The 19,836-nt window shown below is 39.1% G+C and overlaps 1 long non-coding RNA gene across 1 annotated transcript in view; it reads right to left on the reverse strand.

The window, feature by feature from the left end:
- The window catches only part of LOC129049920 (uncharacterized), a 28,632-nt gene extending 22,063 nt beyond the window's left edge, over window positions 1-6,569 (reverse strand). Inside the window, exon 1 of the long non-coding RNA XR_008513319.2 lies at window positions 6,493-6,569. This is a non-coding gene — a long non-coding RNA (uncharacterized LOC129049920). The remainder of the gene's footprint in view (window positions 1-6,492) is intronic.
- Window positions 6,570-19,836: the final 13,267 nt, after the last annotated feature.

Here is a 19,836-nt window from a genome sequence, read left to right on the forward strand (position 1 = left end):
AGACGGGGTTTCTCCATGTTGGTCAGGTTGGTCTTGAACTCCCGACCTCAGGTGATCCGCCCGCCTCGGCCTCCCAAAGTTGTATTATTCTTTAAAATTGTTTTTGGAAACAACGTTTGAGAATCGCTGTGGATAGTTAAGAGAATAGATATGTGACTCATTCAAGACAATGGAGTATCAAAGCTAGTAGAAGACAAGTTAAATGACAGATTCCCATCTTCTCTCTTAGTTCTATGGGCTTCAGCCATCTCAAAAACCTTCCTAGAGCTTTTATATCTTAATATGCCTCAGAAAACTCTTCTTTCTTCATCACTTCACTTTTGTACCAGCGAAAGACGGCATCAGGTTCAGATGAGTCCTCAATGACAGCTGAGGTATTTTCATATGTACATAGCTATCAGTAACTTTGATAAGATCTCCCAGGGGAGTGATAGTGGGAGACTGTTAATTGAGCATGAATTTCAAGTTAGTGAGGCACCAACCTATAAACTGCATGCTGCACTTGGTCTTGATATGGCAAAAGCAGCATGGGCATTATTGAGAATCAGATAACTCAGCACAACAAACAGCAAAAAAATGTGTTTACTATAATGAAGGTGACATTTAACCAACCTATTTGGCATCTTATTCATTAGTAAACTCTGTTATAGCCAATTGTTTTGATAGAATTTCCCAGTAGTTAGTGCAGCATATATGGGGAGAGGGAGATGAATATGGGGATTGATTTGGAGTTCTGTCTGAGTATTATTCAATTTGAGAAATAAGGGATGGGACACCCAGTCTTGCTAACTAGGCTGGGCCTTTCTAAAAAGCAGAGGCTGAGTTAAGGATTAAAAGTCGTTTTCACTGGAGAAACACAAGACAAGCGCAGTGAGATTGAGGAAAAAGTGGAGTGAGGCAAGGGAAGAGGCAAGGAGAAGCAGTGGAGACCCCTTCTTGAAGAGTCAGAGGAGATATGCGAGGTCATGTGGTGGGAGTGTTCGCTTGGCACTCAAATATTGTCTGAGAGGCCAGGGAGGAAGAGCTGAATTCTGGAGTAGTTCATGAGAGGGAGAAAGGAGCGGGGGATGTATTGGCCCACCTCCTTCCCATTTCCTGGTTTCCACTGGCCAAGTTCACCTGTGGTTCCTGCATTCATCCTCCTTTGCTACTTAGGAAGCTTAGATACCATACCGGCAGCGTGTCATTTCATCTTAGTCCAGAAGCAGAGATGCCATTTGGTATGGATAAGCTTTTGGAGTCAGGCAGCATCTTTGGAAGGAAGGAGACAGTCAAGGGAAACTGAACGGTGACTACAAGGTTTTCATCTCATAGAGGCGGTTAAGGTTAGTGTCATTTGGGTACTTTGTACTGAGGTTTCTGTAATTGATTTTGTAGACAACCTTATAGTTATTTATGAACATATAATCAGAGTGCTTTAGAATGGTGATGATGATGGCGTGATAGGGATTAACTATAATTATGACAACCTGAGGGACGAGGAATAGAGAATTGCTGCTCTGGCTTCTTATCTTTATCAACATCATCACCATTATCAGAACTAGACCTATCACTCAAACTGGAGGACCAAGAAGCTTTGAAGACATGTACCCAGGTCAGAAAGTTTTTGAGTCCAGTCAAGGATAAGATAAACAATTTCACTGCAGTAGTACAGTGCCCACAAGCCTAGTTTCTTTCACATCTTCCTTGCTGGAGGTGAGATGCTATAGATGAAAGGGTTTCTAGGTCGATTCTGTTCCTGCCAATAACCATAAGGCTTTTGGGTTGCATTCTTGTGTTGGCCGGCAATATGTTCCCAACAGGACTACCATATCTGGATTCTTGATATAATGCAGTAATAAATAATAGAATATAAATTTCTATGCATATATCAAATACAATTTTTTTCTCTGGGCCATAGAGCTTCAACTCCTAGTCGGTAATGTAGGTTTTTTATTTCTGGCACCAGGAGATTTTCCTTTCCTGCTTTTCTGCTGAGCTAGATAGAATTATCCTTCTTTCCCCTGCAGACATGACAATTCTAATTTCTGGGAGTCAGGTGTGTGGTGGTGGTGAGCTTTTCTTCATCTGCTTGTTCTGTGGTCTTCATTCAGAAGTCTCTCAAGGCATTCTGTCCTAGCATTTGAAATACAAACTTCACCTTGAATTAAATTCCTACCATATATGCGGGTCTGTTCCTGAAATCTTTACTCTGTGCCAATGATATGTTTTCCTATACTTGTGCCATTGCTGCATCATTTAAATTACAATAATTTGAAGAAAATTTTTATATCCTGTAGAGTAAGTCACCACTTGTTGCTTTTCACATTTCTAAAAGTTGTCCTATATGTTCTTGTTCATGAACTTTAGAATTGGCTGCCAAGTTCAATAATCAGTTTAGACTAATAGGGAAGAAGTTACATTTTTACAATATTAAATCTTTCCATATTGAGATATACTATGTCTGTCTGTTAATGTGGGTTTTTCTTGTCCTCTGGAGGAGTTTTACAGCTTCTCTAAGGCTTTTCACATTTGAGTTAGCCTTATTCTCATTTCATGGGCTTTGTTGCTGTAGTGAACTGGATCTTTTTTTTTTAAATTAAATTTGCTAATCTATTATTGTTAAGTTATAGAAAAATCTGTTGATTTGTTGTTGTTGTTGATCTTATTTAGCCATCTTATCCTAATAGTTTTCCAACTGATTTATCTGGCTTACCTAGGTAAAAAGATTATTTTTAAAAATAGCTGTTTTACTGCTTTTATTCTGACCATTTTAACTTTTGTTTATGTATTTTTCTTTGAACCTGCAATGTAATGTTAACTAATAATGGCAATAATGGACAGCCTTGTCTTGTTATTTAGTTATTTTTAAGATTTCATGATTAAGTGTAAAGTTTTCTTGTAGGTTTCTTATAGATGGCTTTTATTAGATTTAGGATTTTTTTAAATTGTTAGCTTGTTGAAGGTTTTCATTAGGAAAGTACATGGAATTTCATTAAATTATTTTTTTGGCATCTATTGACAAGAAGCTTTGATTATTTTTCATCTTTTTATTTAACAGATTTTCTAAGTTGAACAATCCTTACATTCCTACACTAAATGTTATTTGGTTGTAATGTATTTTTATTTCCTTTTTGAATTTGATTTGTTGAGTCTTAATTAGGAATTTCATTTCTCTATAACGACATGGTCTTTTTAAAAAATGCTTTAGGGCCGGACACAGTGGCTCATGCCTGTAATCCCAGCACTTTGGGAGGCCGAGGCGAGTGGATCACCTGAGGTCAGGAGTTCGAGACCAGCCTGACCAATATGGTGAAACCCCGTCTCTACTAAAAATACAAAAATGAACCAGGCACAGTGGCGGACATCTGTAATCCCAGCTATTCGGGGGGCTGAGACAGGAGAATCACTTGAACCCGGTAGGCAGAGGTTGCAGTGAGCCGAGATCGCACCACTAGTACGTCAGCCTGGGCGACAGAGCGAGAATCTGTCTGAAGAAAAAAAAATGCTTTGGTGTCAGAGTTATAGTAGCTTTGAAATTTTTTACTAAATAAGATAAAAGTAAAGGAAATGTAGTCCATTTAGATAATACAAATAATAAAAATTTTAAAAATATGAAATATGAAAGCACAAGATGCCAGACACTATGGTTGAATTAGCCAATATAAACTTGACATAATAAAAGCAAAGGATTGTATTAGAGGAAAAATGTACAGACTATTTGAAAACAATGAGCACAATATATATCAAAAGTTTTGTGCTGTGGTGAAATAGTCTCAGATAAAAATTTATGGCTGTATATATTTTTACTATTTAAAAAGAACAAATGACAACAAACAAGGCATTCAATTTAAAAGTTGGAAATATTATAGCAAAATAAACATGGAAAAAGCAGAAGTATACTGAATATAAATTTAGAAGTTAATAAATTAAAATACAGAAAAATTCGTAGCATTGGTAAATAAATTCAGGAGTTCATTCTTTTAAAAAAGTATAAAATAGGTAGAAAAACCTTTGCTGAGTTGGATTAAGAAAAATAGAGAAAAACAGTAATTCTTTAAATGGTTGATTTTCAAAATTACAAGTAAAAGGTATGTACAGCTTTCTTTATGCTCATAAACCTGAAAATCTCAGTAAAATAATTTTTTTGGAGAAATTATAAATAACCAAAATGAAATGGAAGTGAAATTGCTAAGCTGAAGAAGCAAAAACTTTAAAAATTATCAAAGTATTAATTACAAAAAAATTGGTGGGGCTAGATATTCTTACCAATTTGAATTATTTCAAGCATTGAAGACATAGTATATCAACTGTTAAATAGTGTAGAAAAAGATAAAAATCTTTCCATTCATTTGTAGTTCATATTTTTATTGTTTTCAACTTTTAGATACAGAGGGTACATGTGTAGGTTTGTTTCATAGGTGTATTGCACCCTGGTAGTGAGCAGAATATCCAATAGGTAGTTTTTGACCCTTGCTTCCTCCCTCCCCTGTCTAGCAGTATGCAGCGTTCCCATATTTATGTCCATGGGTGCTCAGTGTTCAGCTCCCACTTATAAGTGAGAATATGCGGCATTAATTTTCTGTTCCAATGTTAATCTGCTAAGGATAATGGCCTCCAGCTCCATCCATGTTGCTGCAGAGGACACAAGTTCATTCTTTTTATGGTTGCATAGTATTCCATGGTGCATATGTACCACATTTTCTTTATCCAATCCACCATTGATAGGCACCTAGGTTGATGCCATGTTTTTGCTATTGTGAAGTGTGGAACTACTACTATAAATGCATGTCTGTTTTTGGTATAATTATCTATTTTCCTTTGGGTATATACCTAGTAATGGGATTGCTGGGTTAAATGGTAGCTCTGTTTTAAGTTCTTTGAGACATCTCCAAACTGCTTTCCACAGTGGCTGAACTAATTTACATTCCTACTAATGGCATATAAGTGTTCCCTTTTCTCCACAGCCTCACCAGCATCTGTTGTTTTTGACTTTGTAATAACTCCAGTTTATTTTTAAATTTAGGGAAATTCTGACAACAAATCCAGTCAAATATAACATAGACAGGAAAAACAGAACAAATTCTATACATGCAGTTGTCAAATACTAAATTCAGCAGTAAATTAAGAGACTAATATATCAAGACCAAATGAGTTTTATTTTGGAGATATAAGGATGTTTCAACTAAAAAAGCTAGAAATAAGTCATATTATATTAATAAAGGAAGAACATGAAATATTTCAAGTTTCTGATAAAAACCAATCTCTCAGTAAACTAGAAGTGTAAGATGTTTTTAAAAAGATAATGAATATCATTCTACGTTTCCAATTTTACATTATGTACTTAATAATGAAATAATGGGAACATTTCCTCCATAATTAGTAGTGCACTAAGCATGCCCACTATGACTACTTTTATTTAATGTTGCCCTGGAATTTCTAGGTATGGGTACAGAAAATGTGGATGTTATTAGTTTTAGATAGTGTTATTCCCATGGACACAACACAAAAAATCCATTAAAAAACCATTAGCTATAATAAGAAAATTTAATTAAGTGACGGATTTAAAAGCAGAGGAATAAAAGCTTTTCTATTAAGTAGTAACTATCAGCTAGGAAAAAGAATAATGAAATAAGGATACCATTCAGAATGCAATAAAAGTACAAATAAATATTTGATATAACCATCATTCAGGGTATCCTATTTCATGGATTTACCCTAACACAACAGGACACCTGAGAGAGATGAACCATATTTTTATATGGGGAGTGTGACTACCATAAACATATCATTTTTTCCAAACTAATTTATATGTTTAATGAAATTCTAATAAAACCTCCTTTAAAAAAACTTTCAGCAATATGATTCTGGTGTCATTCTGAACTTCTAAATGAACAAAACTATGGGGATGAATTTATTTTTATTTTTTTGGGATGGAGTCTTGCTCTGTCACCAGGCTGGAGTGCAGTGGCGTGATCTTGGCTCACTGCAACCTCCACCTCCCGGGTTAAAGTGATTCTCTTGCCTCAGCCTCCTGAGTAGCTAGGACTACAGGCGCACACCACCATGCCCAGTATTTTTTGTATTTTTAGTAGAGATGGGGTTTCACCATGTTGGCCAGGATGGTCTTGATCTCTTGACCTCGTGATCCACCCACCTCGGCCTCCCAAAGTGCTGGGATTACAGGCATGAGGCATCATGCTCATCCAGATAATAAAATTTTGAAGAAAGAGAGCAAGGAGAAAATATTTGCTGAGCCAATCACCGAACATTATTATAAAGCCATAGTAATTAAAAATAGGATACCACAGGAGCTGAGAGTAATGGGATCTAATAACAGTAAATAAACAAACACATAAATATGTACACACACACATATAATAAAGCTGGCTTCACAGAGGAAGTGTTACTCAATCAATTATATTAAGAGAATAACATTGTGTACAATAAATGGTAGCCGAAGAGAGAGAAACATGAAACAAAGAGGTGTGGAGCCAATGATCAGTATGTTACCAAAGAGAAGAACACGTCCCAGGAAGCCCAGGCTGGGAAGATGGGGACAGAGTCTGGGATGTCAGCACAGGTGGAGCTTTGCATATGTCATAAATGTAGGCACAGGAGTTGCTCCGTAGTCAGGGAGAGTAGGTGGCAGAATTCAGAGCCCCAGACGAGGGCTTGGAAATAATAAGTGATAGAGAAACTAGTCATTTGAATTATATATTCTCACTTATAAGTGGGAGCTAAGCTATGAGGATGCAGATGCATAAGAATAATCTAATGGGCTTTGGGGAGTAGGTGGCAGGGAAGCGGGTGGAGGGGTAAGGTATAAAAAACTACATACTAGGGACAGTGTACACTGCTTGGGTGATGGGTGCACCAAAATCTCAGAAATCACCACTAAGGAACATATCCTTTCCTTCCCTTTCCCTAAAGAAAGAAAGGGAGAGAAGAAGGAAGAGAGAGATTTCCCAGAGCATACAGTATCTATGCAGAAAACAAGAAAACAAAGTTGCTCACGAGATGGCCAATAGGAAAGGGAAACAAAGCTGATCCAACACAAGGATAATTGGTGTCTCTAAAGCAAAGAATTCAACATGTAGAAAATAAGACATTTTCAAAGGTATAACATAAGAAGTAAATGAAGAGTGGATCTGCAGCTCAAAGGGATATGCTATGTTCTACAAAAAGTTGTTATAGGAAAATCAACACCAGTAATATGGTTTGGTTCTGTATCCCTACCCAAATCACATCTCGAATTGTAATCCCCACATGTCAGGGGAGGGACTTGGTAGGAGGTGATTGAATCATGGGAGTGGTTCCCTCATGCTGTTCTTGTGATAGAGAGGGAGTTCTCACAAGATCTGACGGTTTCAAAGTGGAAGTTTCCCCTGCTCTCTCTCTTTGTCCTCCTTTGACGTGGTAAGACGTGTCTTGCCTTCCCCTTTGCCTTCCTCCACGATTGTAAGTTTCCTGAGGCCTCCCCAGCCATTTGGAACTCTGAGTCAATTAAATCTTTATTCTTTATGAATTACTCAATGTCAGGTATATCTTTATAGCAGTGTGAAAATGGACTAATACAACCAAAAACATCATAGTTAAGTTAATGAATTTCAAAGATAAAGAACAATTTCCTCAGGGCTCTGGGTAGAAAAAGGCAAACACCTAAAAGACAAATATCCCAAGTAGCCCCAATCTTCTTCACAGAACATTTAACGTCAAAGCTAAATACCAAAATACAAATGGAGATCATCTCTAGGTGGAAGGCTTAGAGTTAATTTTTGTTTCCTTTTTATACTTTGTCATGTTGCATGCTTTTGAAAATTAGTTTACATGAGCAAATATTTATGAAAGTCAGAAAAAAACAATAAAACTACTTTCATTCTGAAAAACAAAATAAAAATAAAAGAAGGCCTGCCTGAAAAAAACAAACAAACAAACAAAAAATATCCATGTAACAAAAAGCCACCTGTACACTCAAAACTATTGAAATAAAAATAAAAATTAAAACTCAATACAACAATTAAAAAATGAACAAAAACCAATACAGTTAAAAAAAAGAAAAAAGCAAAAGCAAGTAGTCATTAGAGCAGTAGCTGAGGCACACAAAGATTGGTATTAGGTGTTAGAGCCTATTGTTTCTTCATTGCTCATTGATACATTCATCAGCATAGTCTCAAGGATCCCTGGTTGAAATTTCTGCTCTTCTACTTACTAATCATAAAATGAAAAAGTTACTTAGTCACCCTGAGCCTCAGTTTCCTTATGTATAAAATGAGAATGATAGTACTTGCTTCATAGAATTATAAGGATTAAATTGAATATATGTATATATAATGCGGATGATTAAGTAACATTTATGTAGAACTTAATATTTGCCAGGCATTTTCTAATATGTACATACATATGGTGAACTATTATTAAGCTTCTTCCATGGGGTACATGTGGGTGGAGAGACACTGAAGTAGAAATACCTTGTAGATAAATGGAAAGATTCTAAACATCCCCAAGGGTGCTGTATTTTGCTGAGTAAAATGCCAGATCTTAGATCTTGTAAATCTTGTCACAATTGAGACCCCAGCCACCATGGTTTCTGGGACCAACTTAATGACTGATTCTACACTCTCTCGGTTTTGTGGTAACTAGCTCTGATTGGTGCGTGAGAAACACACACACACACAAAAACAACACAGTCAATGAGGAATAGGTGAGCACTGGAGATTGTTCCTCTCATCACCAGTGCAGATGTCCACAGAAGAAATTCCCTTAGGGTCTTTAAATTCGGGCTTTTGGTCATTGAATTCAGGCAGGCATTTATAAGAGATTTTTAGGCTTTTAGATTATTTTTCCTGTGATTTGTCTTTTAAAATGACCTTTTATAGTAGACACCTATGTTATTTTTCCTCCATCAAATGAAAACGATTATCTTCGCGAATTGTACTCTTACTTGATTATCCCCTTCCCACTTTCCTGGGTGTGACAGAACATCCTCTGATGTCACATGAAGGAATACATCTTTTACTAATGGCTCGTTGTACATGAGGGAACTGGATTGCCTGTCTGTTTGTTTAGTTTTACATTCTGGAACAGTTTTCTTGACAGAAAATAGTCATTTTTTATGTATGAATCAGATATCAGGGCTATTTACCAAGTGAATCAATTTTTCATATCCCAGAAGAAAGAAAATGTATTTAAAAATAAGGTTATTGTAACTTTTGCTTGTATGTATAATTGATGTAGTTTTGGGTAACACATATCTATAATGCACACTAACAAAAAAGGGAAAAAATGAGGATGTGACATATAAACTACACTTTAAGTACAGCAGTGCATGTGATCACATTGTTAACAGAAATTGCGTCGATATTAACAACTGTTCAGCTCAGTGGTGGGCAGCCCAGCCCAAATCTGGTATAACCGTCTGTTTAGTTTATCAGTCTTGGCTATCAAGTCTCCTGACATAACAAAACCACCCATGACAGTTGACCACATTGAATATCCAGATAAGGACTCAGGGGAAATTCAGCTGACTACTTTGATCATACCAGAACAGCTAAGATTAATCTCACTGGGAAATGCATGTAATAAATTTCTCATTTATTCCTATAAATTAAAATGAACATAGTTTGTTTTCCCAGGGTCAAGATGATGGCATACATGCAAATTTGTATCCAGTTCTTTTCACTTATCATTACAACAAAAATTCTTCTGTCATTATTGGCTTTTGAAAAACATCCTTTGGTGTAAATATTTATTCAATTAGTGGGACAATAATGTAATATTTTTGTTGGAAATTTAAATGATTTTAATTTCTTGGTATTACAGATAGTACTTTTATCAATATCATACGTAAAGCCTTTTCAGTTTTCTTATGATAGATTTATAAAAGTGGAATTTTAAAGTCAAATACATTTATAAGACTCTCAACTTATTTTTCAAAATGGTTACATTGTAGAATCTGACAATGCTTATGTCACCACACTTTAGAAACACAATTACTGTATCTCTCTATGAAAGATGGCATAATTAGTTGGCATTATTAAAGCATCATTGCAATATGTTGATATGTGCATAGGTATGGCAGGAGTGTGTGTGTCTGTCTGTTCTTCCTGTCTGCTATTTATTCTGGATCTGCAGTGGGAGTCCGGTGTACCCAACTTTTAAGTGTGACTGGCTTCTGATTTATTTTGTGTCTTTTTTGTTTGCCTTCTTTACCACACAGCCTTCTTCATACTGTCCCTCTCGTTAAGAATGACTGGGTTGTTCAGGGGTTTGGCAACATTTTCTTTTCCATCTGAAAGTCAGGAAAGTGCATAATAATCACGTCCTAAGAGCAATACGGATAAAACCATTGCAGGCAGTGCACAATGTGTGACAATAGCCAGGGTTCTCTGGTGAGCTCTTTTAATATGTCTTCTAAGTTTATAGGACATTTCTTTAGGAAAACTTTTTTTAGTGGCTGAATCCTATGCTGTGCTGGGCTTTACCTATCAATCTACACATTTTCAGTTGTTAGTGTCAGAAACACAACCCAAATAGGGAAAATATTGGCTCAAGGGACATAGAAATTCCAGAATTATAGCTACTTTAAATGAAATGAATGGAGGCTTGGACCATCCCTTGGGTGCCAGTTTTCCTCTCTGCCAGCCTTCCTGGTTCTGCCCTTGCCTCTACTGTCTGCCCTCTTGCAATGGGGTTCCAACTGCATATTTTCTCTCTGTATAGTGGGAAAAGAAAGATTCCTAATCTCTGATAGCTCAAACTGAGGGTTGGGAATTGTGTCCTTTTTAGTTCTTATTGGCTTTCCTTGGGTCATAAACCCAACCCAGAACTGATTCCTAAACACAGATGAGCAAAACGAACTGACTGGCTTAGCTTTGGGTGTTGTGTCCTACCCTTGGACTTGGACTGTAAGTGCAGTGGAAAGGATCCCAGACAAAAATCAGGGGTTGTTACAGAAGTGCATATCTGGAAACCATGTGTATTATAACTCTTACAGTTTTGCATTCTAAAGGCAAGTTTCCCCCAATAAACTATAAACCCCAGGATCACAGAGACAATGTTTGTTTTGTTCTTCAATGCCAAGCTACAAGCCTTGCTCTTAGTAAGCACTCAATAATGTTTGTTGAATAAATGAGTAGGAGCAGCTGATTAATATGTCTCAATTTAATATCCTGGTATTTTTGATAACTATGAAATTGTGGCAGTGGTAGATGCTGTGATACTTAAAAATAGTCTTCACAAATTATTAAAATTTTAAAAATTTGTAAAAAGACCTCCCTCCTGTTGCCATGTAAAAAGTTGGTAACTTCATGGTAACTTGATCTGTGTTGCAATTTATAATTGCAGCCTTCACTCCCTTAGCAGTGTTTGTACTCAGGAAGCTCATCCTCAGTGACTTTTATCTTCTTCTCAGCTCTAGTAGTATACAACATCTAATCATGGTCAATTAATACTTGATGGCTTCCTTCAGGACTCTAGATGCTGAAATTACTGCTCAGAGCTGAGAGTGGCTTTCCCAACATGCAACATCTAGTATTGCTAGTAGTATACAACATCTAATCATGGTCAATTAATACTTGATGGCTTCCTTCAGGACTCTAGATGCTGAAATTACTGCTCAGAGCTGAGAGTGGCTTTCCCAACATGCAACATCCATAGACAAAGCAAATGTTAAGATCCCCGAGAGCCTATATTGCAAGAATGGGAAATTGAACAATTCCATGGCCAATGAAAAGAAGACTGGCAACCTTTATAATACAAAAGGGAACATGGAATGTGACTAAGTGTGGTGTTAAACATTAAAATGACACCATCAAGAAGGACAAAAAGCACCAATGATAAGAATAAAGGGGAACACAAATTTGGGCAATTTTTTTCTTCCCCCTCTCCTCTAGTATTTGAGGCCTGATGTGATCCAGTCAATTCCTTTATCCACCTGAGTTGTCTTATTGACCTCTTTGATGTTTTCCCTGCTGGCACTGAGGATGTTGCTGTAGTGCTGGAAAAGGCTTACTTTCATTAACCAGTTCCCTCCCAGTTAGAACGGCTGTCCTACCTACATGTTAAGTTCATGTCCCAGGAATTGCCAAGCACTAAACTTTCATTTGTACGCTGACTGATCAATATGTCTGACGTGAATATAAGAGAGAATGAAAATCTCCATTCCAGGTATTCAGTGGAATACAATGGTGGACAAGTTTTCAAAAAACTGGGGAGGAAAGATTTCCTTTGGACTTGGAAGGGGAGTAGAGGTCTATGCAGCCCAGAAAAGAGCAGGCAGGGATACACTGCTTAGACGGTTGTGGGAGGCAGGACTGCAGCTTTTGGGAGCTTTGGCTATATAAAATATTTCCATTCCCCGAAACAGCTAGATCTGAAGAGGGTAAACCAAGCTGAAACAGGGCTCTTCTTTGCTAAACCAGAGGAGGCCTCCCTGCCTATTGCCACTACCTAAGGTCCTGGGACTGCTTTGCCATAGCTGTGTGAGTATGTGTGTGTATGTATGTGTGTGTGCATGTGTGTGTGTGTGTGTGCACGTGTGCACGTGTGTGTGTGCCTCCACTGATGACTGAGATTGAATTCTCCCCTCTGTGGTATTATTTTGGGTGCAGGTGAGTGCTTAGAGCTGCAGTGAAGTGGTTTGTCTTTATAAACTCTTTGTTATATTACTGTTTTTATTTCTATTAGAAAAACACAATTCAATAATAACATGATGTTTATGGTGGAAAACCTAAAAAATATAGGGAAGAAAAAAGAATATAGAAATGACTTTTTTTTTTTTTTGAGATGGAGTTTTGCTCTTGTTGCCCAGACTGGAGTACAAGGGTGTGATCTCAGCTCACCGCAACCTCCGCCTCCTGGGTTCAAGTGATTCTCCTGCCTCAGCCTCCCGAGTAGCTGGGATTACAGGCATGCGCCACCACACCTGGCTAATTTTGTATTTTTAGTAGAGATAGGGTTTCTCCATGTTGGTCAGGCTGGTCTCGAACTCCCGACCTCAGGTGATCAGCCCACCTCGGCCTCCCAAAGTGCCAGAATTACAGGCGTGAGCCGCTGCTCCAGGCCTAGAAATGACTTAATCCACCACTCAATCACTATCTGTATTTTGATATATATATTTCCCCTCCTCTTTCTCTTCTTTTTCTCCTTCCCTTCCTAAAGCAAAATGATACTGGACATACTGGCCTATTTTTTTAAAAACCTGGCTTTTACACACACACACACACTCACACATGCACACACACACAATCACCTTATATATTTGTGGTGATAACTTTTTAAGTCATTGAATATTCTTCTACAATACTATTTTTGGTGATTATAAAATGTTACACAATCCATTCAACAAGTTCTCCATTGTTGAACATGATTATTAGTTCAGATTTTTACTGTTACAAATATCTCTCTGATAAGAAATGTATAAATCTGTTTGTGCATCCATTAATTAATTTTGAATACATCCATCATTTCACAAACTTTAGAATTTACAGGTCTGTAATGTCTCATGATTTCTAGTGGTTTGTTGATTCCAGTTTGGGAATAAATTTCATTGAATACATTCCTGAAAGGGGGCATTGCCAGCTCAAAAGAGACCCAAAATGGTAAAGTTTTCCACATTACTCCAAAGAACCGCTTTCCAACGTGCAATTGTGTGATTCTAGGATTCTGTGGTCAGGTTCTCTTTCTGGGTGGCTTGCTGCAGCACAAGCCATTCTACTCTAGATGGCGATGTTTCATTAGTTTAAAAGCCTGCTCTGCCGTGGAACAGATGCATAACAATCGTTTTCCCAATGATCTGTGGATCTACTAAAACTTAGAAGAGAGACAACAATGGGGATACAGTAGTCACATAACTTTCATCTAAAAGGCATTATTTATCCAAGGCCAAGAATCAACAAGTCCTACACTGGCATTCGCCCTTTGTGACATTAATCTTAGGAAAGGAGTAACTATTTACAAGGATACAGGGATGTTGCAGATCTTAAAGCTTGAAAAGATGAAAATAAACCCCCATAGATGAAGTTCTTGTCTTATCCCTTACCCTTGCACACTTACTCTCAATTTCTCAGGTCAACTTGGCAGGGGGATACCCTCACTTTCCCTCCTCATCCCATGACTCTCCAGTGGATTTTCTATCCCTGGGTTCTTTCTGATTTGCGGGCATGGGAATATTCACTGTTCTGAGGACAGGTCTGGTGGTGTGACCTGCAAACCTCTCACCCACCTCTCCTCCTGTAGCCAGTCTCTCTCCTGTATAAACAGAACAGGATTTGAATCTGAATACGAAAGCTTCTGGATGAGTGGCCACCCTTCAGGCAGCCCAAAGCCTCCTTATAGCACTGAAGAAACACTTTTGAGAGACATAGGTAGGAACCTTGTCACTCTTTTGGGCTGATCACTGTGAGAAAATTCTACAAAGACTTTGTTCACCTGGCAAACTCCTGTGCATCTTTTAAGACTCAATTCAACTCATATGTCTCATCTTCTGCAGAGCACCTCTAAGTCCAGAGACAGTAGGTTTTTCCTTTGTGCTCTCAAACACACCCATTCATTCTTTTTTCAAAATTATTTATTGAGTGCTAACTATAGTTGGGGTATACTACAAGCAAGACAAACAGGGCTGCTGCTTTTTCATAGTTCAGAACTAAATGAAATGCCATTTAATTACCAACAATATTTTTGACAAGCATCATGAAGGACAAGTACAGGTGTTTTAAATCCTTGTGGAATTTAAATACCTACAGAATTTAAAACAATGCAGGTTGAGAAGCCAAGAACGACCAGAAGTTAATGAGGTGATGGCAGAAGGGCAAGAGAGTCGGGCAGGAAGGAAAGCCATGCACACAGGGCCCCAGGAGGGAGGAATTGAGTACATGTGAGAAACAGGGTGGGCGCAGGACAATCAGTGCCTAATGGAGAGAGGCATGAGACGAGGCTAGAGATAATCTCTCACAGCCTATAGGCTGTACTACGGAGTTTGTGTTTCTCTAAGAGCATTTGGGAAACTGCAGAGGTTTAAAATAAGCATGTGGTGGGATCCAATTTGAGTTAGATAAGCTCACTCTGGCAGATATGTGGAGAATAGTTCAGTGTACAGATGCTGGGAGACTAGTTGGGAAGCTATGCCACCATCCAGGCATAAGGTTTTAGTGCTGGTGGAGATAAAAGGGGTGGATTTGAGACTTATGTAGGAGGTAGAGGAGCCATGAGGTAGTAACTAGTTATATGAAGAGTGAGGGAGAGGGAATAATCAAGGATGGCACCCAAGTCTGTGGCCTCAGTAAGTAATTGAGTTTATTAAGACCATGGGCAACTGGAAGAGAAGCAGATATGGGTACAATTTCATGAGGTCAGTTTTGGACAAGTAACATGGAAATGCCTGAGAAATATCCAAGTAGTATTGTCAAATATATAGATTTGGGGTCTGGAAGAAAGTCAGGTAGGGAAGTTGTCCTCAAAGTGTGATCCCTAGAGCAGCAGTGTCACCTGGGAACTTGTTAGAAATGCAAGTTTCTGATTCACTGGAATCAGAAGTGGGAGCAGAGCCCAGCCATCTGAGTGTTAACAAGTTCCCCAGATGATTCTGATTCATGCTAAAGTTTGAGAACTACTAGCATATATCTCCAACATTTAGAAGCTGTGTAGAGGAGGATGTGTAATCAAAGAATCCCAAGCAATGATGAGAGTTGTAGGAGGAAAGCTGAGGAAGTATAGAGTCACAGAAACCAAATGAGAGAGAGGTCAACTATGTGGAGGGCTGCTGTGAGGTCAAACAAAATGAAGACTGACATGGGTCCACTGGCTTAACAGTTGGTGGTCATAGCTTCAGCAATTATGGGGGAACCGTGGGGCGAGCAGCCTGTTGAGTGTGCGTTAAGGAAGGAGAGGAAGATGGAGAAATCGGGTGCTACATTTCTCGTTGATAAACTTGTCTTAGAACAGGAAATAAAAGGTGGGTGGTAATTTGACAGAAAATGTGAAGTTGGACATTCCTTATAAAGAATGTATGCTTTCTAAGCAAACATATAGAAAAGTGCACAAATCGCAATTATGAGGCTCAACTCAGACAACTTGGTGACCAAACTCAATCACAAAAATGGAGAGTGACAGGAGATGATGTCCTTTGCCTGGAGCACAGCCCTCCTCTGCGTACAGCTACACCATTCCAAGCCTGCTCTCTACAGAATGTTGGAGATCAGGGACAGGTGCATTAGATGACTCTTCTGCCTGTAGGATACACTCAGCACCTGGTAATGCTGGCTGGTATTCACCTGAGCCCTTCACCTGAAAGGTATCTATCTTTCCCCTGAGGAAGCATGTGAGACTCAGGATGGGATCCCTACCTTTACTTCCAGGGTTAGATCTAATTAGTTTAAATTAATCATGGTAATATCATCTTCCTTGACGATGGTTGGCTCAGTGCCCAGGCCCTAGCCAATCAGGGCAATTTTCACTGGTACAGGCGTGGACAAGCAAAGTAAGTTGAACCAATTAGAATGAAGGATAAGGCTTTTACTCTGTGATTTGGGTGAAAGACATTCACTACACCAGAGGAGACAAAGGAAGCACATTGCTGCTATTGCTGTTCATGGCCTTCTTTCAACAGTAAGGGAAGCTAGTCTGAAGATAAACTGTGCAAAGGAAAGTAAAACAAGAGAAGTGCAGAGAAATGGTGCCAGAGCCGTGATGCAACTACAACCTAGAGTTCTCACAATCTCTTACTTTCCTGCTGCCGGCGATAAATGTGATTATTTTGGCCAATTTGGTTCAGGTTTTCTGTTCCGTGAAGCTGAAAGCATCCTGACGCAGGTAGGTATCACAGTTCTCCCGAGTACATAGATGAGTAAAGTAAGACTTATAGAGGTGAAGTCACTTGTCAGCTGTACATTTGAACCCAGAACTTCTGATTTCTAAGCCCACAATCTTATTTGTTAGCCTTATGCCTCCAGCTAAGGCTGTGTGCCCTCTCTCTCGTTCCTAGGAAAGTTTTATTTCTCAGAAGGCTGCTTGCATCTCCATACAAGTAAACTTCTACTGGTCTGTGTTTATCGGGGACACAGCAGAAAACAGATGACATACTTGGGTAGGGTAATTAAAGAGCACTTAATAAGGCATCTTCTACAAAAGTGTGGGCAGAGTTAAGGGAAACCAAAAAAAGGCCAATGAAACTCCCCAGGGTTAACAATAGACAAGGTTCATTCCTACTCTTAAATACAAAAGAGCGAAACAAGAGTGAGGAAGTGGGGGACAATTTAGGGAAACTGCAGAGAGCTAAACCTCTGAACTTGGGAGAGGGTCACTTTTTAAAGTCAAGGTTTTCAGTGGAGCATTGCAGCCATGGCCCAACCTGTGAGAAGACAGTAAGGGAAACTGGGCCATATGTATTTTGATTGCTTTATTCTCTCACCCTTCAGTCTCCTGTTGGTCTCCCTTGAGAAGCCAGTGGGCAAAGGGCTTGGATGATGCAGTCCATAGAGAAGGGAACAGAGCAGGAAGAAGAGTGGAGAATAGATATGGAAGATATCCAGCACAAGGAACCTCTCATTTTCCACCAGTTTCCCTGACTTGCCCAATGTTGCACATCGGTTAACCTGGGAAGTGGACTCTGAAAATGAGATTAACTTGCAGAATATTTCGTATGAAATGTCCTTGCTGTCAACCCCCATGAAAGGAAGGAAAGGAGGTAGGATTGGGCAGAGAGAGAATGAGATGCAACATGGTCCCCCAAAAGCTCTCAGCCAATCTCATGGGAAGCTCTAGGCCTGAGATGGCCTTTCGGGGTTCTCCGGAGTTGGGGTCTAGGAATTTTATAGGCCTCAGTTGATCAGTCATTGGATGTGGACTGTTTGAGTATTCGGGTATCATTGTCACCTCAGACTCTGTCAACAGTCCTTAACGTGTTCAATGTCCCTTTTTCAACTCCACAGCTTCCTAATCAATTGCATAGGTCTCTTTGAAAAGAGACTGGAGGAATCATTCCCAGCATACTTGCCATGGTATTGCTGGGTTCTTCCTCCTGGAAACCTGACTACTTTTTCCATCCATGGCTTCTGATTCTGAAACCTAGCTTAGGTCTAGAAGTTGAGAAAGGGATTGTGACTTTGCATTGAGATGGCAGCTTTCAGACTCCTGATTAACCATCTTGGATTTCTTTTGATTGTACAGCTTAAGTGCCCTTATTGCTTGCCCATCTAGTTTGCCTCTAGCAAAGCTGTTTTCTATTAACCATCTCTATGGGTCATGCTCCCTTTTGCTGACACTCATTCCAGTACTTTCATCCACCCAGTCTCCTGGTTAAGTGCTGATACATGGCCTTGATTGTTTCAAGGATCTAACATGCCCACTGTTAGTAGTGAGCTCATTTCTACATCTGCCTTGGCCTATGTAGGAGAGCCACCACAAACCACCTTAGTGATGCTGTTGCCCCTCTCACTAGACACTCATTATTGCTTTAGTAAATGGCATATCCTCCAGCCAACTTGTGAAATCTGGTGAATGTTCTGGACTTTCATAGTATATTTTGACATATTCATTTCTTGAGTCTTTCAATCCCTTCTTCCATTGTCTGGTAGTAATTCTTGTATTTCTCATTCAGTATGAGTCAGCCTAGCAGTATGTTTTCATCATTTCCAAGGGTCCTTGCTGGAGCATTAAAGGCTGTATTATAAGAAACTACTCCTATATCAAACTCTTATTCGAATTTGTTTTACCCACCTTGATCTAGGACACCGAGATTCCTACTTACATATTTCTGGGTACAAGTGTACCATACAGTTACTTTAGGATTAAAGTACCTCTCCTTTTAGCATGTTCCCAACTGAATTATGTGGTGACTTAACCATATTTATTTGTCAAGTGACCAGGAAGGAAAGTGAGGGTAAATCCTGAGGGGGCACGTGTTCTTTTGCGTGGGTGCGATCTGTGAATGATCCTCAATCAAAGAAGAGTGCTAGCCCTTAACTGGGAAAATTGGGCCAATTCTGCAGGCTTAGAGAATTTACAGCAGTCTGGTGATTCAAGATTTGAGTCCATTAACTTAGATGTCCCCATACCATATGTCAGCTTCCTATTCTTTACAAATCAGGGCCCTGACTGTGGCACAGCTGATCTTCCTTGGTTGGGAGTTTAGTCTTCTATGAAACCTGACTGTTCCTTGGTGGGATTCACAGCTTTTCCCGCCCTACTGCTGAGGAGACAAGAACCTCTTTATTTGTTACCGTGGAAGTACTCACTCTTTTTATATTAACTTTTAATTGCCAATGTATCCATCTCAACTTTTTGTTATTTTTTTTTAGAGCTTCAGCAGGTGGCAGTAGCTACCCTATTTCACTGTGGTCATGGTGCTCTTTCTCTATTTTCCCTCAAAATCCAGCCAATGCATTCCCTTCCATTGGAAAAGTGTCAACAATTATCTTATTATCTTGTGCCAGGAGATATGTGTGCTGCCTCTAGCATCAGAGATGGGGTAGATGGCACATTGCCAGCAGGTGTGCAGACAATCCTCATGAAAATTCTTAACTTGACGTTTGTTTTCTCACTCCCAAGGACAATGACTGTGGATTGGGTTCCCCGGGAAGCCAACTTTAAGATAGAGAAAGGCAAGCGGGAGCTTATTAGACAATGTTTTTAGCTCTTGGGATCAATTCTTGTGGATAGTAAGGAAGCAGGAGGGGAAGTTGCATCCCAATGCAGAGCCAATAGAGATCTCTACCGATGCCATAGGCTGCTCTGAAGTTGACATGCCCCTTGTCCTAAGTTGTAGTGAGGAGATTGGGCCTTTATGTCTCTGTGTTTATCAGTCTTTGGGTATGGGATGCCCTGGAAGGTGGTCTGATGTTAGGTGAAACACGTTTTTTT

This window comes from Pongo abelii, chromosome 15 (genome assembly GCF_028885655.2).
Source record: "Pongo abelii isolate AG06213 chromosome 15, NHGRI_mPonAbe1-v2.0_pri, whole genome shotgun sequence".
Classification (NCBI taxonomy): domain Eukaryota; kingdom Metazoa; phylum Chordata; class Mammalia; order Primates; family Hominidae; genus Pongo; species Pongo abelii.